Here is a 25,441-nt window from a genome sequence, read left to right as displayed (position 1 = left end):
CAGCAGCTCTACCAGCTAAATCAAAAAGCACAATTATGAATGCATATTGTATGACTTTATAAAGTTACAACAGATTATTAAAAACAAGAAAAATATTCACCCATACACCCATACTTTTTATGTATCAAAGGGCACAATTAAGGAGCCAAATGAGTGAAAATGAAATCTATTGGATAACCAGCAGTTACTATCAGCCAAATTGTCTCCCTACATGCAGAAATTTCCATGATATACGTATGCTGGATAAATTGTGTAACTTATTCAAAGTTATATAATACCATGGCATACTCATGAATACCACAAGTAATGGCAGGTGCCATCTATCCGTAAGAAATGACATCATGAAAGCCAAATCTCTTTTTCTGGTCTTTTAATCTGACTTTACTGGTCTCTTGCAGTAAACGTTATTCCCTTTTCTTCTATTCATGTATCTGTACACTGTGGGTGGCTCAATTGCAATCATGTATAGTCTTTCTGCTGACTGGTTAGCGGGCACTGTTTAGCATATTTTCCTTGCACATTTTTCTCCATGGATGGAGTTCAATAACTGTGACGACTTGGGTCATGAGTAACCAACATTTCTGTATAATCATACTGCCAGATTAACAGAACACTCAAACGATATCTTAAATGGTCAACCGCAATAATATGAATGCTCTTAACGAGGCCAGAGTACAATGAGGCTAAATATTATTTTAGCAGCAGAAAACAATGCTGGCAGTGACAGTAAGATTAACAAATGCTGTTCTGAAAATTCTTGGTTGCTGAGGTGTAATGTGAACTCATTTTGGCGACAATTTTACATAGTAAAACATCTACACACAGTGCCAAAGCCCAGTATGATCTAAATATATAAATCACTACACTGGTGGGCATCTTTCAGTTCCAATAAACATTGATAGTTGTATTGCTTAATTGCCATAGAATGGTTAACAACAGTACTTGCAGAAGGACGACACTAATTTTGACTTGCTGTCACCTTGAAAAGCTCAATAGTGAAGATCTATGTTCTCAAATCATCAACAGGATCAGATAAATCAAGTTGTAAAGTGAATAGATAACCTACTGCTTTGTTTCTTTTTCTTTGGCATTTCTATGGTTTGGAGATTAATTTGCGCTTTGCAAGCATCATAAATGTTAAATCCAGATTGCAGGCATGTTGAGGTGTAAGGAAATTAATCATCTGATCATCAGAAAGATTATTATAAAAGGGCAAGTGGAGTTATTTTGTGACTTGAATATATATTTAAAATATATTGTACTATGAATGCTGTAAGAAGGACCTGCAGATGCTGGTTTAAACCGAAGATAGACACAAAAGCTGAAGTGATTCAGCGGATCAAACAGCACCTCTGGAGAAAAGGAATGGGTGACATTTTTGGGTCGAGACCCTTCTTCAGACTGAGAGTCAGGGGAAAGGGAAACGAGAGATAGAGAACAAATGAATTAAAGATATGCAACAAAATAATGATGAAGAAACAGGCCATTGTTAGCTGTGGGCTAGTTGAAAACACGTTACAGACAATGAGACTCAGCAAGACGACTTTGGAACGAGTACAATGACTTGGGTAGGGGAGGGATGAAGAGAGAGGGGTTGCAAGGACTATTTGGAGTTACAAAAATCAATATAATGCTTGCAGTTTCAATTCATGTGTACAATATAATTTTCCAGTCAAATCAATAATAACTCCTATATCATGGGTAAGATGTCCTTTACCCATTCAAGCGTGAAGTATATTTTATTGTCATATGCCCCAAAATGGAACCATGAAATTATTACCTGCAGCAGCACCACAGGTAGGTAAACATAGTGCTCAGTAGATCCATAATAAGGAACAAAAAGTTAAATACTTTTTTTTTTTAAATAGTGCAAAAAACAAAGCCCCAAGTCTCTAGTGTAATCCAGGCAGTTCGCAGTTTAGTTGGAGTTCGTTCCAATGTTCTTGGTATATAAAATATAACCATTAAACCATTAAAACATTGACAAATGTAAAACCACTATCTTACTATGCCTTTGCTAAAGCATGCATCTATAGATTGGCAGGAAATCTTATGAATCATAAATTAGCTCACTCGTGCAGTGGCTTGCAAATAAATAATTCAGAAACTTTGTATCAATGCATACTTTGATGGTTAGATTTGCACAGGGAAGTAAAGCAAAAACCAATTAGATCCTTGCCCGAGTTAAATGAGCTAATTCAGCCAGTTGCCAGCAAGAAAACATAGGAAGCTTCACTCTCCATTCGTGTCCTTCATTCGATACTACTGAACTGAGACCAATTGATTTTATGCATGCTAGATTATAGAAACAAAAGGAGTAATTTATCCTCTCAAATTTATCTCACCGTTCAATAAGATCGTGGTCGATCTATGAATTCTTGGATGTACCTGCTTTTTCCTTTATTTTTCACAAGAACTTTGTTTAGTTTATTATTGTTACGTGCACTGATGTACAGTGAAAAGCTGTATGATCTATAATGATCAAGCCGTCCGCAGTGTACAGATAAAGGATAAAGGGTAGAATGTTTAGTGCAAGATAAAGTTCAATGAAAGAAAGTTCAAAGGTCTCCAATGAGGCAGATGGGAGGTCAGGACCACACTCGAGACAGTGAGAGGACGATTCAGTTGCCTGGTAACAGCTGGGAAGAAACTATCCCTGAATCTGGAGGTATGAGTTTTCAAATCAAATGCTATTTAATCACAGATTAAATGGATAATGGAACCATTTATGGAAGGAGTTTTCAAGGTTCATTTGCACATGTGTATCAATGTTACTCCCGACAAGTTTTATTTTAATTTCTAATATCAGTGTTGCAACTGTGCACTTAAAAAAAAAATTAAAAGTGAAATAATTTCAGCTAAATTAAATTTAATTATTGATTTAATTGTGCTCATCTGTACACTGGGAAAATGTGAATTTACATTCAACTAGATACAATATTAGATTTTTTTTTTTTACTATCGTGTAAACATTTTGCCTACAGCAATTCTTATCACATGTTGAAAAATAAAATTGTACTGCCACAAACTACTGGATATACATCTTTCTGCTCAATGACCTTGTTTGTAACAGTTGTAACTCAGTTTTTAAAATGAACGTGATGTTCAGTGTTTACATTGAGTGCCAACACTCTGATATATACTGGACTGCAAAGAATTAGAAATAAGGAACTGCAGATGCCAGTTTACAAAAGATGACACAAAGTGCTGGAATAACTCCGAGGGTCAGGCAGCATCTCCAGAGAACATGGATTGGTGACGTTTCGGGTACCTTTCGTCACCTATCCATGTTCTTCAGACCCGCTGAGTTACTCCAGCACTTTGTGCAGAGAATTAGATGTGCGTCTACAATATGCCAGCACTGAATTACTAGCTTGCAGTGCTGCTGCAATAATATTTTTTTCAGAGGGTAACTTCAGCTGGTCACAGTGCCTTGAGTGGAGCGTGGATTTATAACCGTCCAACATTAGCACAAAAATAAATGCTTTAGTTCACATACCATTACAGTTACTAATGGTCAACGAGATGACAACTTCACTTTTATGAGCACACATCACTATTTCATGCGAACCAAAAAATGATCTTAAATGGACGCAGCTCTATAAGACTTAAAAAGGGTCTCGACCCGAAACGTCACCCATTCCTTCTCTCCAGAGATGCCCCTGAGTTACACCACATTTTTGTGTCTATCTTCAGCTCTATAAGACTTTGGTTAGGCCACATTTGGAGTATTGCGTGCAATTCTGGTCGCCCCATTATAGGAAAGATGTGGAGGCTTTGGAGAGGATGCAGAGGGGGTGTCTCAGAATGCTGCCTTAATTACAGGCTTTCAATTACAGGAGGTGGTTGCATAGACTTGGATTGTTTTTCTAGGACATCGGAGGTTGAGGGGAGACGATAGAAATATAGAAAATTATGAGAGACATCGATAGGGTAGACGGTCAGAACCTTTTTCCCCGCAGGGTAATAATGTCTGACACTAGAGGACATAGCTATAAAGGGGAAATTTGAATGGATGGGGACCCGGAACACATTGCCAGGGGTGATGGTAGAGGCAGATACAATAGTGGCGTTTAAGTGGCTTTTGGATAGGCACATGGAAGTGCAAGGAGGGATATGGATCGTGTACAGGCAGATGAATTCTCTTTAACTTGGCATTGTGTTTGGCACGAACATCGTGGGCCAAAGAGCCCGTTCCCGTACTGTACTGTTATATCGTCTATATCGTAAGCATGCCAAACATACCTTTAACTTCATGGTATTCGCATTAGTTTATCATTGTCACATGAATTGAGATAAGGTGAAAAACTTTAACGTACTATTAGTCAAAGTAGTCGACTAGTCAAATTAGACTAGTCAAATCATACGAGCCCAATCAAGCCATGCACAAGTACAATGGGACAAAGAGGAAAACAATCTGTGCAGAATATAGTGCAACAGCATTAGTGTTGCGGGAGCCACAGAGAAATTACAGATTAAAAAAGTGCTAGGGCTGCAATAAGATAGAATGGAGGATCGAGACTACAGCCTTAGTATATGAGATCCGTTTAATAATCTGAGCCCCAATCTGATGGTGCTTCCTTTTAAGATTTTTGTGTCTCTGCCCAATGGGAGAGTGGAGAAGAGAAAATGACTGGGTTGTGGGTGGTCCTTGACTATGTTGGCTGCTTTCCTGAGGCAGTGCGAAGTGTAGATGGAGTCGCTGAGGTTGGGTGGCTGATAGGCCAGTTTGCATGAAGGACTGAGCTGCATCGACAACTTTGCACCTTCTCGCGGTCTTAGGCAGAGCAGTTGCTTCCTACACTACCCTTGGGGACGGACATGGGGTTCTGTCTTGCAGAATACAATGTGATCCTGCTATTCACAGTCGTTATTCTATGTTCTTGTTCAACATGGCAAATGTGTCCAAGTCGATGGAAAATATTTTGTATTTGAGAACCGCAATATCTCAATAATAAAATGAATTAATACTCAATGCTGGAACTTATGCAATAATAGCTCATACCAGAAAGTCTTGGTGGGTTTGGGGACCACTTTCATATAATCCTGATTCGTATCCTGCATTTTACGATCCACCTTGTCCAATACCTCCTCATCCCAAAAATCTTTCCGACTGCAGACTTGAAACAGTATTTGGCCATTCCCTCCAAAGATGCTTTCTCCAGCACTTTGTGTTTCATTTAATCTTTCACTTTGGTCTTTTCCTCTCCTTATGCTATATCTCCAATACTTTTCATTGCTGATGTAAACACCCAATATGCATGTTTTGAACTTTGTCAAAAGAGAAAACTTTCCATTCATTTATTTCCTGGAGTCAAATGTTAACACAGAAACATGCAATGATTTTTTCACATGTAAACTTGTATCCTGCTTTGTCCTTAGCATTACAAATATATTTCAGGTCCACCACCAATTTTCTGGCGACGGGTGGTCCAGCACTTCCTTTAATCCGGACAAAATGATGCAAACACATTTGATATCACCCCCCCCCGAGAAGTCCCCCCAAAAATGTGGCTCCTAGGTTAGGTGAGGTGGCCGATCTCTACCTCGTCAGGACTTCTGCACTGATCATCATGTGCGAATTTTCGCCATGCGGCCAGGGCTCTGGAACTCCGGCAGGGTGGGAGCTGGTAGATCCATTCCCACAGCCAACTTCTGTGGCCAATCAGCGGGTCGAATTTGCCCCCTGTGGCCGGGGCACTGGTCTGGCTGGAGCCGGCAGATCCGTTCCCACAGCAGACTTTCGAGGTCAGTATCACGGTTCCCCGGCAGCCTAGGCGGACTGTTCTGGTAACGTTGGACACCTCTTGGAGGCCTTGACCTCTGTTGGTCCGGTAAGGCTTTGGAACCAAGGGCGCCGTAAAATCGATGGTGGACCTGTACATAAGTGGTAGAACGAGACCTCACTTCGCCATATACCAACTGCATTAAGTCACACCTTTGGCATAAATGAAATTCTTCTCAGTTGCCCTGAAACAAAGTCTGCAAAAGTCTTTTTTCACAGCTCATACTAACCAAATGAACCCTGCACTAATTATGATCCATAATGCTTGAAATGAATCTCATAAAAATGTCCTAAAAATGAATAAAAAGCTCATTGAATAAAATGAGAGATATTTGCAACAAAAATAAAATCAAAAGCCTGTTCCAATTCACCGGGAAAAAAATAACATTATTTTCTATATTTAAAAAAATTACATAACTTCAGGTTGCCTTGAAAGTGCTTTCCAACCCATTAAACAAACTTGGGAGCATGGGGTGCCTTTTTTAATTGAGGTAGTAAATACACACGACAGGCCAACATTATCTTTAATGACCATACATTCTGTTTAGTGACATTAGTCGAGGGATAAATATTGACCAGGATATACAAGAAACCCTCCTCTCTTTACTTTGAAGGCAGTGCTGAGAGAAGACATCTGGTCCAACAATACGAAACAACTATTTTTTAAGCTCACCGTTTAAATTAAGAAGTGGAAACAAGGATGAGCGGATGTAGAGCAGTCTGAAGAAGGATCCCAACACAAAACATCACCTATCTGTGTTCTCCATGGATGCTGCCTGACTCGCTAACACTCTCCAGCATTTTGTGACTTCCTCTTGTTTAAATTATTAATGCTTTTGCTGTACCACTAATATTTAAGTTGCAAAATTGCATACTTAAAAGATAATCTAAGAGCTAATAAATGTACAAAATGTTGGCATTAGAAAAATAAATTTGCAATTGAAATTTATGAATCAATCATCGAAATTCCAAAGTTGCACGTAGAAACAAGGAACTGCAGATGCTGGTTAATAAACAAACTGTATATTCTTTTCATTGAATATAAGATTCAAACCAGGTTGACAAATGTACACAGTGTACTGCACAGCGGGGTCAAATGTACACCATAAAATCATTTTACATTGGAAGTAGACGTGAGAATGCAGGAAACTGGAAGGAGAGAAAGACTTTGCTCAACAGGTTGGGCCTTGAATATCACATTTTGAATATCGCATATTAGCATGTGTGTACATTCTCCTGTTTTGTCAACAAAATAAAACCCAATCTGACAAAGTTGCCCTGCTGTTTCTAAACCTGGCTATACATCCATTCATCCCATGATTTGCTGACGTGTATTTCAATGATAAAAGTGTTCCTTTGCAGATCGACTTTGAGGACCTACGTTTTTTTTTCCACAGCCAACATACCAGGGAGACAGAAGTCCTGCAGTCATATAGTGTGAAAACAGGCCCTTTGGCCCAACTTATCTATGCTAACGAACATGCCCCATCTACATTAGCCCCGCCTATCTGTGTTTGGTCCATATCCCTCAAAACCTATCCTATGCATGTACCTGTCTAAATGTTTCTCAAACATTTCGATAGTACCTGCCTCAATTACTTCTTCCAGCAGCTTGTTCCATACAGCTACCACCCTTTGTATATACATTTTCCCCCTTGGGTTCCTATTAAATCTATCCCCCTCCCCTCTCCCCATCTTAAATCTATGTCCTATGGTAACAGATTCCCCTTATCTGGGTAAAAGGGTTCTTGATTCCGCTGCTATGGGCAGACCTTACAGATGGTAACCTATCAAAAAAAAACCCTCATATTGAATTTTACTGCTTCCGTCATTTTCCACTGCTGACTTTCTCCCGAAAAAAGCATAGATCAGAAAAATATCTGAAACGAGTGTACCCTTATGGTGAGACAAGAGACAAAATCCTGCTCTTCCTGGCCCTGAGGAAGCCAAACAAGGTCATAAAAGACACGGACCCACCCAGCTCAGCCCAGAAAATACTCAGATTTTGGGTTGACATTGCATACTGATTAGTGGCATCAATGGACACAATCAGCATATTTGAAGCAGTATAGTAGTAATGTAAAAACCTGCTTCTTTCCCAGAGGCATCACGATTAGAATAGCAGTTAAATATCAGAACAAGGCAAACAGCAGCAGCAGCGTTGGAGAACCCTAGATGCTTGTGACCATTCCGTCAACAGAGGGCTTGAGGCCCCGACCGCGGGAGAGCCAAAGGAAGAGATTGAACTATTTTTTTTGCCTTCCATCACAGTGGAGTGGAATGTGGAGGAGTCACTGTGGCGGATGTTTATGGTAAAATGTGTTTTGTATGTTCCGTTGCTTTTTATTTGTATGACTGACTTGGCAAATTAAATTCCTCGCATGTTGCAAAACATACTTGGCTAATAATGTATTATTGTGATTGTGATTGATTGTGATTAATGCTTCATTCTTTCCAACTTCCTTCCTGCCTCACGAGTGCAGCTATAAATCATTAAACACAGGGATAAATCCAAGTACAAGTGAATAGCAACAGGTACCTATTAGTTTTTGTTTACATCACACCAATTGTTCAGGGCTTATTTACTTAGTTCCCTAATTATACAATAGATGATCAATACTCAAGGGTAATAATCAAAGGCAGTAGCATCACAGAGTACTGAGATTACGATTTTTTATATTCCTGACTTCCTTTTACGTATATCAAAAACTTCAGCAGCTGGAAATCTGAAATAAAGACACAAAAATGCTGCATTCACTCTGTAGCTCATGAGTGGAATGAATAACAGTTAATATTTCAGGTCTGGGACTCATCGGAACTGGGAAGGTCTTTCTAATGTTGTGATGGTACATGCCTCAACTACCTCATCTGGCAGCTATTTCCATATATCCACCAACTTTTGTATAAAAAAAGTTACCCCTCGGGTTCCTAGTAAATCTTTCTCCTACACTGTAAACCAATATCCTCTGGTTCAAGATTCCCTTACTCTGGGAAAATATACTGCATTATCCTGTCTATTCCCCTCATGATCTAATACACTATGATCACCCCTCATCCTCCTGCGCTCCAAGGAATAAGGTCCTAGCCTGACCAACATCTGCCTATAGCTCAGGGCCTCGAGTCCTGGCAACGCCCTTGTAAATCTTCTATGCACATTTTCCAGCTGAACAATATCTTCCCTATAACAGGGTGACCAAGGTTCTTCCCTTCCACTCCACCAACCTCAACATTCAACAGATTATAAATTGCAATATCTGCCATTTGCATTTAGATTCCACCACCAGATACATATTCCCCACCCTTTTCAGCATTTTAAAAGGGCCTTCTTTCTTTAGGTTGTGTCTGATTCCACCATCTCCCCTGGCAGCATGATGATAGCAGCCAAGGCTCTCAGCATAATAAAAAAACTTGCATTGGAAATCTCCTTTAAAAACGTGCCCCCTCTCACCTTAAAGGGCCTGTCCCACTGTACGAGGTATTCAAGAGTTCTCCCGAGTTCTCCCCCGATTCGAGTAATGTTCTCCCCTGACTCGTGTAATGTACTGACTCGTGTAATGTACGTAGTGGCCACGTAGGGGCTCGTAGGAGTAAAAAGTAACCATTTTTTTCATCACGAGTATTTTCTTTACTCGTGGACATTTTTCACAGTGTTGAAAAAACGTCACGAGTTTACCGGATTTCCCGAGTACCAACCGTTACTCGTACGAGCCACTGCGTGACATCCACAAACTCCTACGTACATTACACAAGCTCGAATCAAGGGAGAACTCTTGAATTACCTCATACAGTGGGACAGGCCCTTTAAGCTATGCCCTCTAGTATTTGACAATTCCTCCCGGAAAAAAGGTTTGTTGATTAAATAACAGCTTCTTATAATTTTACACACATCTGTCAGGTAGCCCCTCAGCCCCCTAATGCTCCAAAGGAAACAATTCAATTTTAATGAACCTCTCCTAGCTGATACACCACAATCCAGACGAGATCCCGGTGAACCTTTTGGGCACCATCTCCAAAGCCTAACCAAAGTTTTATAGCGTTGCAACATGAATTGCAAACTTAAAATTAATGCCCCGATCAGGAAAAAGTAAGTATGTCAAACCCCATCTACCGGTATTGCTAGTTTTGTTTTGTTTAGTTTATTGTCACGTGTACCAAGATACAGTGAAAAGCTTTTTTTGTTACGTGTTATCCAGTCAGCAGCAAGACTATACATGATTACAATCAAGCCGTCCACAATGTACAGATAGCCTTTAGGGAACTACAGACTTGCACTATAAAACCCCTCTGTACATTAATGCGCCCTTGGGTCCTGCCATTTACTGTATACTTTCCTCTAACATTTAACTTCCCGAAATGCAATACCTCTCATTCTTCCAGAATAACTACATCTGCCTTTTCTCCACCCACGTTTCCAGCTGATCGATATTCTGCTACGTCTTTTGACAACCTTCCTCACTATCCACAACTTCACCAATTTTCATATCGTATGCAAATTTACTAATCAGCCACGTGAATTTTTGCCCAAATCATATATACAACTTTGACGGGGTCCTCACCACTGTTACAATGTGGCTGAACACAAGCCTGAGGTACTACACTTCACAATGTAGAATTCAATATTGAATTCCCCAGCTATAGATAACACTTTTCAACTTTGTTTTGGATCTGACCATTTCTGCCTGTCATTACTTTGGCTCCTTGTTTTTGTAGAGTCTTGCCAGCTGGGCAGATCCCACAGCCTCAGCATTAGCAAAACATTACACAAGCCCAGAAGCTCACACCGATCTTAAGTGCTTCTTAACTCCAACATTAGCTCATCATAGCTGGTTTCACCCTAACAGAGTTATTCATTTAGTTCTGCACAGCAGTGCAGCTGCCTCACAATCAATGGTCGGCCTGGACATGGTGCCAGAGACCCCGGTTCGATCCTGACCTCCAGGTGCTCCGGTTTCCTCCTACATCTCAAAGACACGCATATTTGTAGGTTAATTTGCCTCTGTAGAATTTTCCCTATTTTCTGTATTTATTCAATTTTTAATATTGCAGTTGTATTCTGTCCTGATGTTGTACTTTCAAAGCAGCATTGCTTTGCAAGGGTAAATGCTCGACATATGTGTACACAATTCAATTAATCCGTCAGCTTCATCAGATAATATTGACACACAACAGCTAATGTACAAATCCAAAAATAAGCGTGGTGTACTGGGGTGTCACAGTCTATGTCATGAAAGTTGCCCAGTTACCTTTAACAGCTTTTTACTTAGTTGGAACACAACAAAACTGTGAAAGCATTATGAAGTTTAGGATTCCTTCACAAATATGGATTTTGAATACCTGGCCCTCTTCAATGGGGCTTTGCTAACAATGATCAAATGTATGAACTCCTCACCCAGTTCAGCAGCACCCACACAACTGTTCTGCAAATCCCAGGCACTCAGAGGTATATGGAGATGCAAGGAACTGCAGATGGTGCAATTTTGAGCAAAACATAAAGTGCTGGTGAAACTCAGTTCGCCAGGTAGCATCTGTGGCTGCCTGTGATGAAGCCGAGTTTTAGTTAAAAATATAAGAAGATATTAATTGGTTTCTGGGCTAGCTTACAGCTTATATTTAGTGTCAAGTTAGGCTTGCCTTAGGTTGTGGGTGTGGGGGATAATAAATCCTATAACATTGTCTCTCAAGTGACAGGCAGAGAGAGAAGCAGCTAAAGATATCTTTGAAGTAGAGATCAAATGACCAATGTTTATGGGGGAGCAGGCAATAAAGGAAGAGAGAAATAAACAGTTGCATCTTTGTAAACAAGTGACCTATGTTTATGAGGGACCAAATGACAGAGGAAGCAGCGGAACAGAGAAGGGTGGTCTATTTGGAGAATGGACAATGTTTTTAGTATTCTTGTACCATGTAAAAAAAGGGTTTGATGTGATGCATTCTGTGGAAACCTTTTCCAGTACTTCTGACCATGACTAATGTCTGTGGAATGTGATAAGGGGACAAAAAACCTATTTAAAGCAATGTAATTCTGTTGTTCAGGGAAGAGGACTGGGGACAGTTGAGTGTCTACATTGGTCACTTAGCTGGAATCCTCGCTCCCTTCCATCGGCCGATGTTAAGTAAAGTTTTGAACTGGTCTACCAAAACAGTTTGTGTGGTGTCTGTTTATTAAGAAGCGAACCTGGTTTAGTAGTTAAGATAAGTAGCTTTTTCACCTGGACTATGGTGCCTTCCTCACCTTGGTGCCACTGTGTTGTGTTGTGTGGTGGACTTTCTGTGTTTGTGCTTTTCTTTTATTTAATTCAATTCAATTTTATTTTTAATATGTTTTATTATTATTTATTTATTTATTTTTATGATACTGCCTGTAAGGAAAATTCATTTTGTTGTCTCTAATTGAGACAATGACAATAAATTTGAATACAATACAATACAATACAATACAAGTGGTGGGAATGGAGTCATAGAGTCATAGTCTTACAGCCCTTTGTCCCAACTTACCGGCGCTGACTAAAATGTCCCATCTAGTCCCACCTGCCTGCATTCGGCCCATTTGCCCCTAAACCTTTCCTATCCATGTACTGGTCCAAATGTTACCAAACTCACAGAACTGGGTCTCTGCGCATCCCTCTGCAATTGGATCCTCGACTTCCTCATTCACAGACCACAGTCTGTCCGCATTGGTGGAAATGTGTCAGCCTCGATAACAATCAGCATGGCAGCACCTCAAGGCTGCGTGCTCAGCCCCTGCTGTACTCACTCTATACTCATGACTGCGTAGCCGGTCATAGTGCGAAATCCATCATCTAATTTTCTGACGACACTACTGTTGTGGGACGTATCACTGATGGAGATGAGTCAGAGCATAGAAGGGAGATCGACCATTTGACCAAATGGTGCCAGCACAATAACCTGGCTCTCAACACCAGCAAAACCAAGGAATTGATTGTTGACTTTGGAGGGGGTACGTTGGAGACCCACAGTCCAATGTATATCAACGGGTCGATAGTGGAAAGGGTCAAGAGCTTCAAATTCTTGGGCTGCATATCTCTGAAGACCTCTCCTGGTCCTAGAACACTTATGCAATTATAAAGAAGGCACATCAGTGCCTTTACTTCCTGAGAAGATTACGGAGAGTCAGTATGACAAGGAAGACTCTCTCGAACCTCTACAGATGCACAGTAGAGAGCATGCTGATCGGTTGCATCGTGGCTTGGTTCGGCAACTTGAGCACCCAGGAGCGGAAAAGACTACAAAAAGTAGTAAACACTGCCCTGTCCATCATCGGCTCTGACCTCCCTACCATCGAGGGATCTATCATAGTCACTGCCTCAAAAAGGCTGCCAGCACCATCAAGGATGCACACCATCCTGGCCACTCACTCATCTCCCCGCTGCCTTCAGGTAGAAGGTATAGGAGCCTGAAATCTGCAACATCCAGGTTCCGGAATAGCTACTTCTCCACAGCCATCAGGCTATTAAACTGAACTCAATCAAAACTCTGAACATTAATAGCCCATTGCACTTTATCTGATTATTTATGTGTGTATATACATAATCAATAGTGTATGGTCACACTGATCTGTTCTGTATTTATTTATGCCTACTATATTCTGTTACGCTGAAGCAAAGCAAGAATTTCATTGTCCTATCTGGAACACATGACAATAAACTCCCTTGAATCTTGAAATGTCTTTTAAATGTTGTTATAGTACCTGCCTCAACTACCTCCTATGGCAGCTTATCCCATGTACTCATCATCCTTCTAGGTCACTGCTCTATAACAAGCCCCAAGGCCCTGCCATTCACTGTGAAGGTTCTACCCTAGTTACACTACCCAAAATGCAACAGCTTGCATATCAGCATTAAATTCCAGTAATCATTCCTCCGCCCACTTGCCCAGCTGATACACATCTTGCTGCTATTTTTGATAACCATCTTCGCTATCTACAAAACTTTAGTGTCATTGCAAGCTTATTAATCAGTCTTGTACATTCTCACCCAAATCGTTGATATAAACCACAAACAGCAAAGGGCCCAGCACTGATCCCAGCAGCAGAAGCCACTAGCCACAGGCCTTCAGTCCACAGAACAACCATGCACCATCAACATTTGCATCCTTCCATGAAGCCAATTCTCCATTATAGATATCTCTGGATCACATGCGATCGAATCTTCCAGAGCAGCCTACTATCCGGAATCTTATCAAATGCATTGGTCCATGTAGACAATGTCTACGGCTTTACCCTCATCAACCTTTTTGGTTACTTCTCCCTGGTAGATCCCTCTACACATTGCCCGAGGAGGCTGTGGAAAAGAACTGGCTTATATTTAGTTTAGTTTTAGTTTAAAGCTGAATCATGTCCTTCGGCCCACCAAGTCTGTGCCGACCAGTGATCCCCACATCTATATTACTAAAACTCTGTTCTTGACCGGTTTTGGCGATCTGTGCTGCGATTTCCGAGAGAACGCCGCCACCTACAGACGTCATTTTTGACCACTTCACTCAGAGCCCCCCTCCGCCGCATGTGTGCTGAGGATTTTTCCCGTCGATGAAATATGAAAGAGATATTAATGATTTTACAAAATTCCCCATTCTCTCTGCTGCTCCTGCTGGTGGGATGGGGGAGGGACTATAAAACCAGGAAGTGGTGTGCCCCAATCAGTCTCTACAACATGGAGGTCTGAGCTCTGAATGACTGAAGAAATGTCTACACAGCTGTGAGTAAGTACCCTTAATTTGGTTTGAAAATGAAAATATGGTTATGGTTAGTTTGAAGGAAAAAAGCACTGCCTGCAAATGGTTGTTTGGGGGGTTTGGGTTCTCTCTCTCTCCCCCCCCCCCTCCCTCTCTCTCCTACCCCCCCCCCCTCCCTCTCTTCCCCCCCCCCCTCCCTCCTCTCTTCCCCCCCCCCCTCCCTCCCTCCTTCCCCCCCCCCCTCTCTCCCCCCCTCCTCTCTCCTCCCCTCCCTCCTCCCCCCCCCCCCCCTCTCTCTCTTTCCCCCCCCCCCTCTCCTCTCCCCCCCCCCCCCCCCCCTCTTCTCCTCCCCAAGATCAAGATTTGCCATCTCACTTGTAAGGCCCTCTACATATTGCCAGAGGAAGCTTTGCTGGACACACTTGACAAGTTCCACCCTGTCTAATCCCTTGGCACGATGACAGCCCAAATCTATATTTGGAAAGTTAAAATTCCTGACCATGACAACCATATTAGTCTTGCTGCTGCCTGCAAACTCTTAGCATATTTGAATGAATCTCATTGTTCTTCTAGTTCTCATTGACTATTTGGGGGTCTGTAGTACACTCCCAATTAGCTGATCATCGCCTTTTTATTTTTCAGCTCCACCAAGATAGAGGAACCATCTCGGACTACTGCCATGACATTCTCCTTTATCAACAGAGCAACACCTCCTCCTCTTTTAACCTCAACTCTATCTCTATCTCACCCATAACAGCTGTGTTAATGTGTTAGATTATAGACATTTTAATTGTGCTAAATTGAACCAATACTGAATATTAAACAGTTTATGTCATGAAGTAGCAGGATCTCAATGTTTAATTTCACGAATCTGAGAAATTCAGAAATTGCCAGCACTTTAAACACCATTTTTCAATTCCATCCAGAATTCTCTCCCAGAACTGGAGAAACCTCACGTGCAAAAGGGTTTACACTACCTTTTGCATGCAAAAGTTCAAATGCAAAGATAGTCAAATACAAAGATGGCCAAGGAGTACAAAGATCTCTGGTCTCTAGTCCCTATCTACTCCCCTCATCATTTTATACACTGGTATAAGATTACCCATTCCCTGTGCCCAAAGGAATAAAGTCTGAGCCTGCACCATCTCTCCCTGTAACTCAGGGCCTTGAGTCTTGGCAACGTCCTTGTAAATCTTCTCTACACTCATTCCAGTTTAACGACATCCTTCTTATAGCAGGGTGACCCAGTTGTACACAATATTCCAAAAGGGGCCTCGCCAACGTCTTATACAACTAATCAAAAGTCTGCAGCCAAAATATACACCTTGTACTTTGTCTGCATAGTTACAAGGGTGACATTATGTACATTTTCATCTAGACAAACGTGTTAGCATAAACATTTAATCTCAATCCTAATTTTCGACGAGTAACTTTTTTTGCAAGACAAAATAAAATTGATGTTAGCAAAAAATAACTATAACTACTTCACTTGTCTTTGGCATTTGTGCAGGCCACGAAAATGCTAAACAGCTGCATGAAAACTAAGCAAAAGGGATAACTCGCTGGTGCATTCGGTCACACTGGAAACGTATCAGTAGGAAAAGCATAAATACTCCTTCAGTACAGCCAGACAAGGTCTACAAACAACATCATTTCACTGCGATGTTCTGGTTAACATTGAGTAATTAGCACAGTATTCAAAATGACGGAGCCGGAAAACAAACTACCGAAAACAGACAATATCCAGCTGTGTGGAGGTGCATTCGAGCCCTCTGCTCCAAACCTCCTCCCATACTACTCTCCCTTGCGGACTCGCGGGCTGTCGCTGTCGCTGCGGCTGCAACATGTGCAACACTCGGAGAACATCCTTACCCCGGGTCGGGAGTGCTTCACACAACAACTGTTAACAGAGGCAGTTCATCGCCCAGATTGTCACGTTTACGGCCACAAGGGGCAGACCAGATCCATATTAGTATCGTAGTTTAAAACCCCATCTATTCCGAATACCTTAGCCCTGAACCTTAGCCCTGCAAGGTTGGTCACCTACACCCTGCCACCAGTTTTCTCTCGTAGATTAATGCTGAATGCAAACGCAGGGGGACATCACATTACTTCCAACCCTCAGTTCCACACGCCAGACATAAAAACCAACGCGGCTGTGTAAAAGCCGCGTCCACCAATGTCCAAATCAAGTCGTGCCCTGTTTCCACGTACATGTGTCTCACCTTTTCACGCGGTGTTTGTAGCGAGGCACCGAGACTGGGGATCCAGCGTCCTATTCCACTGCTGCTCGCCACTCTTCTCAATGCCACACTGGTCGAGATCTCGGGGGTTAGGCTGAAGCAGCTGTAGATCGTTTTTACTCTTCCGTGTTCCTGCTTTTCTCTCACACTGATCTGAACATTAACCTCCAGTCTGGAGATCTCTGCCTTTAAAGGGGCGGGTCGTTGCCAGCGCTGCTGTGGCGAGTTTCAGACTTGCGGAAACCCAACTGGAGCTGATGAAAGGTTCGGAACTTTAGTGTCCTGTCGACCCAAGACAACGTCTCTTGAATTTGGTCAAACAGTTCAGAAAGAGAATTTGATGCATTTGGCACTAACCTACCTACTAATCCACGGAAACCTTCCAATTCCATTCGCCCCACAAGCCAGTCAAAGAAGGGATTTTAAATCACCTGACTTGGTTCCATTTCACTTCTGTTGCTATTGATCATTCGCTGGTTGGTATTGAAATGCAGTTGAGATGTCCAGGTTGGACACAAAATGCTGGAGTAACTCAGCGGGACAGGCGGCATCTATGGAGATAAGGAGTGGGTGACATTTATGTCCATCTTCAATTTAAACCAGCATCTGCAGTTCTTTCTTTGAGATGTACAGGGATTTCGTTTAGAGATACCAGTATGGAAATAAGCCCCTCGGCCCACCAAGTCCACGCAGACCACTGACCACCCATTAGTTCTATGTTATCCCACATTCTCATCCACTCCCTACACACTAGAGGCAATTTACCGAGGGCGAATTGACCGATAACCCCTCCCGTCTTTGGGATGTTGGATATAGAGCATCCGGATTGAAAATGGATTCCAGCATTTAGTCTGGAAGACAGTGACTAGTGATGATGAAGATATGAGAAAAGTTGTTTATAAAGATGGAAGGAGGAAGTTTTAAAGACATTGGACATTCATTGGTGGAAATGAGAGCTGCAGATAAATACATACATGGTTTGGGTGGGGTAAGTGTGGAACAGAACCTACTTGAGAAACAACATTGTGAGATATACACAAAATGCTGGAATAACTCAGCGGGACAGGCAGCACCTCTTCAGAAGGGTCTCAACCCGAAAAGTCACCCATTCCTTCTCTCCAGAGATGCTGCTTGTCCCGCTGAGTTACTCTAGCATTTTGTGTCTATCTTCTGTTTAAACCAGCATCTGCAGTTCCTTCCTACACAATAGATGGTCTTTTTGGAGACAAATGCCATTGGAGTTGAGAATCTCAGTAAAGGAGGAAGTTTGCGAATCTGTTTAGGAGACTGCACATGGAGGGAAATATGTAAGGCAGTAAATTCAGAGAAGTGTGACAAAAATGTAAAATTATTTTAGAATGGCTAAGGCTTGTGGACAGAAATAATGACAAGATACAGCCAATAGTGACAAAGCTTTCCCAGGACATGATCACATCTTCAACTGAAGAATGTAGGAACTGGTGAATTATTTAATCAGTATTAAATGTCACTGCAAAATCTTGTTATCGGTAACTTTGAAGAAAACCCTGGATGGATGGATGATCAGATAGGATATCACTGGTCCTGCAACAAAGATGACATTGTGGGTAGACACAAATGCTGGAGAAACTTAGCGGGTGAAGCAGCATCTATGGAGCGAAGGAAATAGGCAATGTTTCGGGTTACCTATTTCCTGTTGACATTGTGGGTATTTGATTGTTGTGAAATACAAGCTGAATCGCACATCACGTATGTGTACACATATCTACGAAAGACTTAAAACATGGGGAAAAAATACAATGTGCTGGAGTAACTAAGTGGGTCATGCAGCAGGTCTAGAGAACATAGATATGTGACGTTTTGGGTCAGGATCCTTCTTCAGGCTGACTGTAGTGGGGAAGGGGAAGCTGGAAGAGAAACAGGATAAAGCCTGAATGATAGGTGTAGACAAGTAGGGGAGGGGGGGAGGGGGGGTTACAGGCAGATCATTGGACAAAGTCTAGAGATGAAAAGGCAAAAACTGTGAGATGAGGATAGAAGAGGTACAAATGAAGCCGGAGGAATGAATATAGGTGGAAGGGGAGGGGGAACGGGAGGTAGGTGCGAGTCCAGGTGAGGCACAAGGAAGGGGGGGAGGAGAAGGGGAGAATAAAAAGGTTGTTTGTAGATTAGGTACCCAAAATCGAACCACCCTTTGACCACTTAAAACAAGGGATTAACGAAGGACATTATTGCCTTTCACATGATATTGAGTGTAGCTCAACAATATTAAAGAAATTCAACTGCATCCAGAATAAAGCAGCCTGTTACAGTGGCATACCATCCACCACTTTAAACATTTATACCCTTGTGCACTGTTATCTTGTGGCTTCAGTGTATGCTATCCGCAAATGTGCTGCAGTTAATCTTTCTGCTAACAAGAAGTGCAAGAGCAGCAAGCAAATGGGAATGTCTTCACTGCCACCTGCAGGTACCCCAGCATCACAAACCATTCTAATTGTTCCTTCATCATCACTAGGTCCAAACTGTGGAGCTCCCTATCCAAAAGCAAAGTGCAACTCCCATCAACGAGATGGTGAATGGTTGGTGGTTCACACTATTTTCACATGAGCAATTAGGGACGGGTTATAATTGCTAGCCATGACTGCATGACTGGTGATGACTGCTTTCTGCTCAATTTAGTTTAGAGATGTAGCATAGAAACAGGTCCTTCGGCACACCAAGTTTGCGCTGAGCAACGATCACCCATATACTAGTTCTATCCCACACACTAGGGACAATTTACAGAAGCCATTTAACCTACAAAACTTGCAGGTCTTTGGAATGGGAGAAAACTAGAGCACCAAGGATTGAACCCGGATCTCTGGTGCTGTAAGGCAGCAACTTTACTGCTGCGCCACTATGCCATCCATATTAGTAAATAATAAAACACTAAAATTTACCATCTTACCATCTAAATTAGAATTTTGCACAAATCTCAGTGGAACAGTTGCTATATTGAAGCACATTTCACAATCACTTTCAAATGGTACACCTGGAAGTGTCAGTCATTCAGAATATGTTCAGTGTCAGGAGACCCTCAGTGTACAACACATAAGTTATGGAAGACCTGTAAAGAAGAGACAATCTTTTGAAAATAGATTTTAGAGAAAATCTTTAATTAGCAATGTAAAACGACCAAAAACTAGAAACTTTCTTAAATCAAAGCATTAGAATTAAATGCATTTAAGATGAAATTTCATGGGTGACTATAATGCCACATTAGTAGGATATGCAGGGATTTTAATTTGACCACTGTATAAGAACCTATTACTCAGCAACAGTATACACATTATGCACTGCTCATGTTTAATATTGCCAATTGCCCGTTTCCATGCCCCTGTGTCATGCCAAACCCTACCCCGGATATATCTCTGCACAAATGGAAGAATATATTGTGTAAATCCAGATGCCTGATGAAGAAAAGATCCAGCAGTTACCAACAGTAGAGTCTGAAGAAGGGTCCCGACCCAAAATATCATCCATCCATGTTCTCCAAGATGCTGCCGATCTGTTGAGTTATTCCAGCACGTTGTGTCCTTCTTCATAAAACAGCATCTTCAGTTCCATGTTCCTACAGCAATTACCTTTGCTTTTCAAGCCAAGGACTATATCACCAAGGCCATTTTATGCAAGGAATCAATAAGCAAAGAAATTATGCATTTACGAAGGTTTCACGCAGCTCCAGTATGTCACACAAATAGCCAATCTACCTGTGTCAGCCTATGTAAGTACTTATTTTACATGGATGATAAACTTTATATTGGGAAGATTATCAATAATATTCATCTGTGCAGGCCCACTGACCTGAAAGGAAATTCATCATATTTTCCCACCAAAGGAACACCAAGATCAATTTCATCATCATAATAACTACCCCCCCCCCCCCCCCCCCCCCCCCCCCCCCCCCCCCCCCCCCCACCCCCCCACCCACCTCAGAGATTAGCAAACAGCATTGATTGGTGAACCAGGTATTTTTTGATGTTCAGGGTTTAGTGTATTAAGAGTCTACACAATTCATCTTAACTTCCTCCAAAGTACTTCACAGAAACAAGTCTATTACTTGGTACCATAAATTGAGATATAACTGAAAATATTGAGACCGTTGGTAATAGTTTTGTCTACGGATCTGGACGACTTTCCAGCTGCACAGTTGGAGACCTCTGTTCTGGAATTTCCAGTATGTGACAATTTGGGAACTCATCCAGATTTGTCGGTCGACAAATAAAAAAACAGGATAAAATCAAAATAAAAGAAAATGCTTGAAAAATTCAGCAGGTCAGGCAGCATTTGTTTACTTGAGCTGAGTTTGGGCTTTAGCCTTGGTCAAAACCTTGCAGGTTGGTGGCACGGTGGTAGAGTTGCTGCCCTACAGCGCCAGAGACTCAGGTTCAATCCTGACTATGGGCATTATCTGTATGGAGTTTGTACGTTCTCCCTGTGGGCGTCCTCCGGGTGCTCCAGTTTCCTCCGACACTCCAAAGACATACAGGTTTGTAGGTGAAATGGCTTTGGTAAAATTGTAAATTGTCCCTAGTTTGTGTAAAGAATAATGTTACTGTAAGATAATAACCTAAAATCAGTGTCAATGATGAAAAAAATGTATTGCATTAAAAAAACATTTTTGTCCGCTTTTGTTAGCCCTGTTTTAAAGCGGAATAGAAAGAGATTAATGGGGAGCAGAAATGCTGACACAGATTAATTGCACTACTTTCTATGCTGTACATTACTTGTGACTTTATGTAGTTCTTAATCGAGTTTAATCATGCAAATAGTTTATTTGCATAGGTATGGCAATTCAAATCTTCGTCCACTCAGCAGACATAACCACGTGACCATGAGATAGGAGTTTATTATTTTTACATTTTTACAAATTAACACATTTCCACTGTTTAAAAAGGCAAGGCTCAGGAGTATATTGACACATCTGGATAAATACATATCTAAGGTGATCATCAGGATACAGTGACCTATTAGAATCTTAGGATACACTGAATCTCAGGATACAGTGTGGAAACAGGCCCATTAGTCCATCTTGTCCATCCTAACCAACATGCCCCATCCACACTAGTTCCACCAGCATGCCCTCACATTCATTCCCTCCACAATGTGATGTGTACTATCTTCTATACTATCACTAAAACTCTCATCCTGACCACTGTCTGCGTTGTATTTAAATTTGCGCAAAAACGATCCCCCATAGCGCTACGATTTTTCGCCACCTTACTCATCATTCTCCTCTGCTGCAAGTCAAATAAGTTTTGTTCCGATCAGTGAAATAGTACAAAAGTTATGAAGGTTTAAAAATCGTAAAAACCGCCCCTTCCGGAAACCGCTGTCAATAGCACGGCGAGAATAAAAAGCTGAAGGGGCGCAGTGTGTTGAGCAGTGTGGAGAGTCAGCAGCTCGTAGAGAGTGAGCAACTTGCGGAGAGTGAGCGGCTTGCGGGCTGCTTCTGCGGCGACCAGCACGGCCAGCCGGAAGCTGCTGAGTTGAACCGGAAGCCTCTGAGTGAAGCCGGAGCGGGGCCAGGATCTGCTGCATGAGGCCGAAAGTTGAAGTTGCGGGGTGAGCAGAAGTGCGAGCCCCCCCCCCCCCTCTCCCCCCCTCCCCCCCCCCCCCCCCCCCCCCCCCACCCCCACACCCCCACACCCCCCCCCACCCCCCCCCCCCACACCCCGCCACCCCCACACCCCCTAACCCAACCCCCCTCCCCCACACCGCCACCCCCCCCCCTACACAACTCCTTCCTCCCCCCCCCCCCCCCACCCTCACACACCCTCTCCCACAACCCCCCCTCCCCCCCACCCACAAGCTCCCCCTCCCACACACCCCTCCCTCATAATCCCCCTCCCAAACATCTGCCACACCCCCTTCCCCCCCTCACCCCCTTCCCCCACACACACACCTCCCCCTACCCCCCTCTCCCCCCACCCCCCTCCCTCACACACACCCTCCCCCACACATACCCCCTCCCCCACAATCAATCCCATGAGTGGTAGAATATTGCTTTGGGGGAACGGGTTGCGTTGGGGGAACAGGTGAGTGGTGAAATATTGCGTGGGGAATGGGTTGCATTGAGGAAGACTGGGACCCAATGGGTCCCACTTATTCTAGTTTACAATATAAAATTCCACTAAATGCAACTCAACACCTTGGAAAGGCTAATTGATAGACAAAGTAAGTGTGCAAAATTATAGCAAGTGGAGTTCAGTGTAGGAATGCAAGAAAATGAGAACAATGTGTTTTCTAAAATGCAACGTAGTATTTTTCCACACAAAGGGTAAAAACCTGAAGATTCTTTCCCCAAGGCTATTGAACCAAAATCAAATATAAATTTCAGAATTCAGATTGACATATTTTTGTTAAATATGGGTAACAGGGCAATACAGGTAGATACGTTTGAATTGATTTCAGTCATGAACAAATTGTAGAGCAGAACGTGCTCGAGGGCGAAATGGCTCTATTCAATTTCTACGATCATATGAATTTATAGCTTTTGTGTTCCTTTGTTCAGGCATTCCTTTCTCACGTTGAGGTTTCGATAATCGATCTCCATTAACTTTATTAGTTATTAATGATAGCTTTATCTGTGGGTGACATCATCATAATAAATCAAAAATCAATCACATCACATTGAAGAGCTCCCTTTATAATATACTAGACCGTGGGACCCATTGGGTCCCTGTCACGTGAAATGCCTGATCCCCCAACGCAACCCGTTCCCCAACGCAATATTCCACCACTCACCCATAGCCCCCAGCTGTGCAGGGGTGGCTCATTTCCCCTTATTCCCCAGCAATCCCCCCCCCCCCCCCTCCTCTTCAGCCTCAGAATTGCACTTGTTGCCAGGACTTTAAAAAAATAATTCAATTGCACTTCCCCTGCCTCCCCCAGCACTCCCTCCCCTCCCCCTCCTCTTCAACCTCCCTGTTTTTAAACTTAAAAACTTGCTGGCAGGACTCAGTGTTTTGTGATTGCAACATTGTTGCAGGGAGGGCCAGCAAGGATTTGGATCCCATTGTGACGTCATAGCTGTAACTGAAGAAAAGTGGGATATTGTAAAGTGAAAAATGTGAATAACCTGTAAAATATAACATCAATCTGAACGAAACTTGATACAAACCACATGACAATTGTGAATAAGGTGGTCCAAAATGGTAGTGCTATCAATTTGAGGCCATCACCAAATCAGAGATCACAGACACGCACATACACATAGAAACAAACAAGATGAGAGTTTTAGTAATATTCTAGAGTAAGTGGGACCCATTGGGTCCCATCCACATGGGAGGCCTGGTCCCCCAATGCAACCCATTGGGGGGGGGGGGGGGGGGGGTAACTCAGTGGAACAGCTACATCCCATCCCTTCTATCCAGAGATGCTGCCTGTTCCGCTGAGTTACTCCATCATTTTGTGTCTACCTTATAGTAGCACAGGAGGTGGTTGAGAAAATATTTACCGAGCTGATTCCTGCGCCACCTCTAAGCCAGCAACTGACAGACTCCTCGTCACCGACGTGATGTACAATTTTGATCCGTGATCCAAGACTCTTGTCCCGGGAGGATCGCCAGAACTGTTCTGATAAGAACAATCTCTTTTACTCAAGTAGCAACGGATACTACACTCGATCCGTCCTGGGAGAACCGCCTTTTTGATCATGGTCTCTCCCCTGCCAGGTAAGGATATTTTAAAGGCCCTTTCCATGCTGTGAATAGGGTGATTTCACCAAAGGTCAAATGAGCGTAGATCCCCCCTCACGTGACCGAAAATTTTAACTGGAGGACATCTCTCAGTTTGGTACATGTAAGTGAATGGGGAAACACGCACTTTCCCACCCGTTAAAAACATGGAAAACGGCCGATTTTTGAGCTGAGATTTTCTGTGCTAGTCGGGGTGACCGTGAAGCACAGCGACCTAAATTTTCAGGCAAAAAAAAAGATAGAAAGTAAGGTAATTACAAGAGGGAACTGAAGGTAGAAAGCGGCGGAAGTGAACAGCTGACAATTGCCGTGGTGATTTTAAGATCCAAAATATCGGGAATTATCGCGTTTGCTCGCTGAATTTCATCAAAAGTAAGTTAATAATGCCTTACTTTTGATGAAATTCAGCGAGCAAACGCGATAATTCCCAATATTTTGGATCTTAAAATCACCACGGCAAATGTCAGCTGTTCACTTCCGCCGCTTTCTACCTTCAGTTCCCTCTTGTAATTACCTTACTTTCTATCTTTTTTTTTGCCTGAAAATTTAGGTCGCTGTGCTTCACGGTCACCCCGACTAGCACAGAAAATGTCAGCTCATAAATCGGCCGTTTTCCATGTTTTTAACGGGTGGGAAAGTGCGTGTTTCCCCATTCACTTACATGTACCAAACTGAGAGATGTCCTCCAGTTAAAAATTTCGGTCACGTGAGGGGGGATCTACGCTCATTTGACCTTTGGTGAAATCACCCTATATAAGTACCACTCACAGTCTATGCCTAGTTTGTACAATTTAAACCCCCTAGTTCCTCCACGTTGGTGAGTGGGATGGGCCCCTCCATTGCCAGTGGACCAACACCCTTGAAGACAACATTTTTTAAAGTGGGGATGATGCTAGCAACTCTCCCCAACACATTTTTTTCAACATCACTAACGATGTGGTGGAAGGCCGAAAGTGGCAAGAGTATTCCAGGTGCCGTTTGACCAGTAAATATACGAGTCA

The 25,441-nt window shown here is 42.5% G+C and overlaps 1 protein-coding gene across 4 annotated transcripts in view; it reads right to left on the bottom strand.

Moving 5' to 3' along the window:
- Positions 1-17,102, bottom strand: part of sytl5 (synaptotagmin-like 5) — a 150,822-nt gene extending 133,720 nt beyond the window's left edge. Inside the window, exon 1 of one of the 4 annotated variants that reach the window (XM_055644588.1) lies at positions 16,691-17,102. The gene's annotated coding sequence lies outside the window, so the exon portion shown is untranslated. The remainder of the gene's footprint in view (positions 1-16,690) is intronic. The other 3 variants (XM_055644587.1, XM_055644590.1, XM_055644592.1) reach the window with 3 other exon arrangements.
- Positions 17,103-25,441: the final 8,339 nt, after the last annotated feature.

Source organism: Leucoraja erinacea, chromosome 13, assembly GCF_028641065.1.
Source record: "Leucoraja erinacea ecotype New England chromosome 13, Leri_hhj_1, whole genome shotgun sequence".
Lineage (NCBI taxonomy): Eukaryota > Metazoa > Chordata > Chondrichthyes > Rajiformes > Rajidae > Leucoraja > Leucoraja erinaceus.
This window is presented reverse-complemented; position numbering and strand designations above follow the sequence as displayed.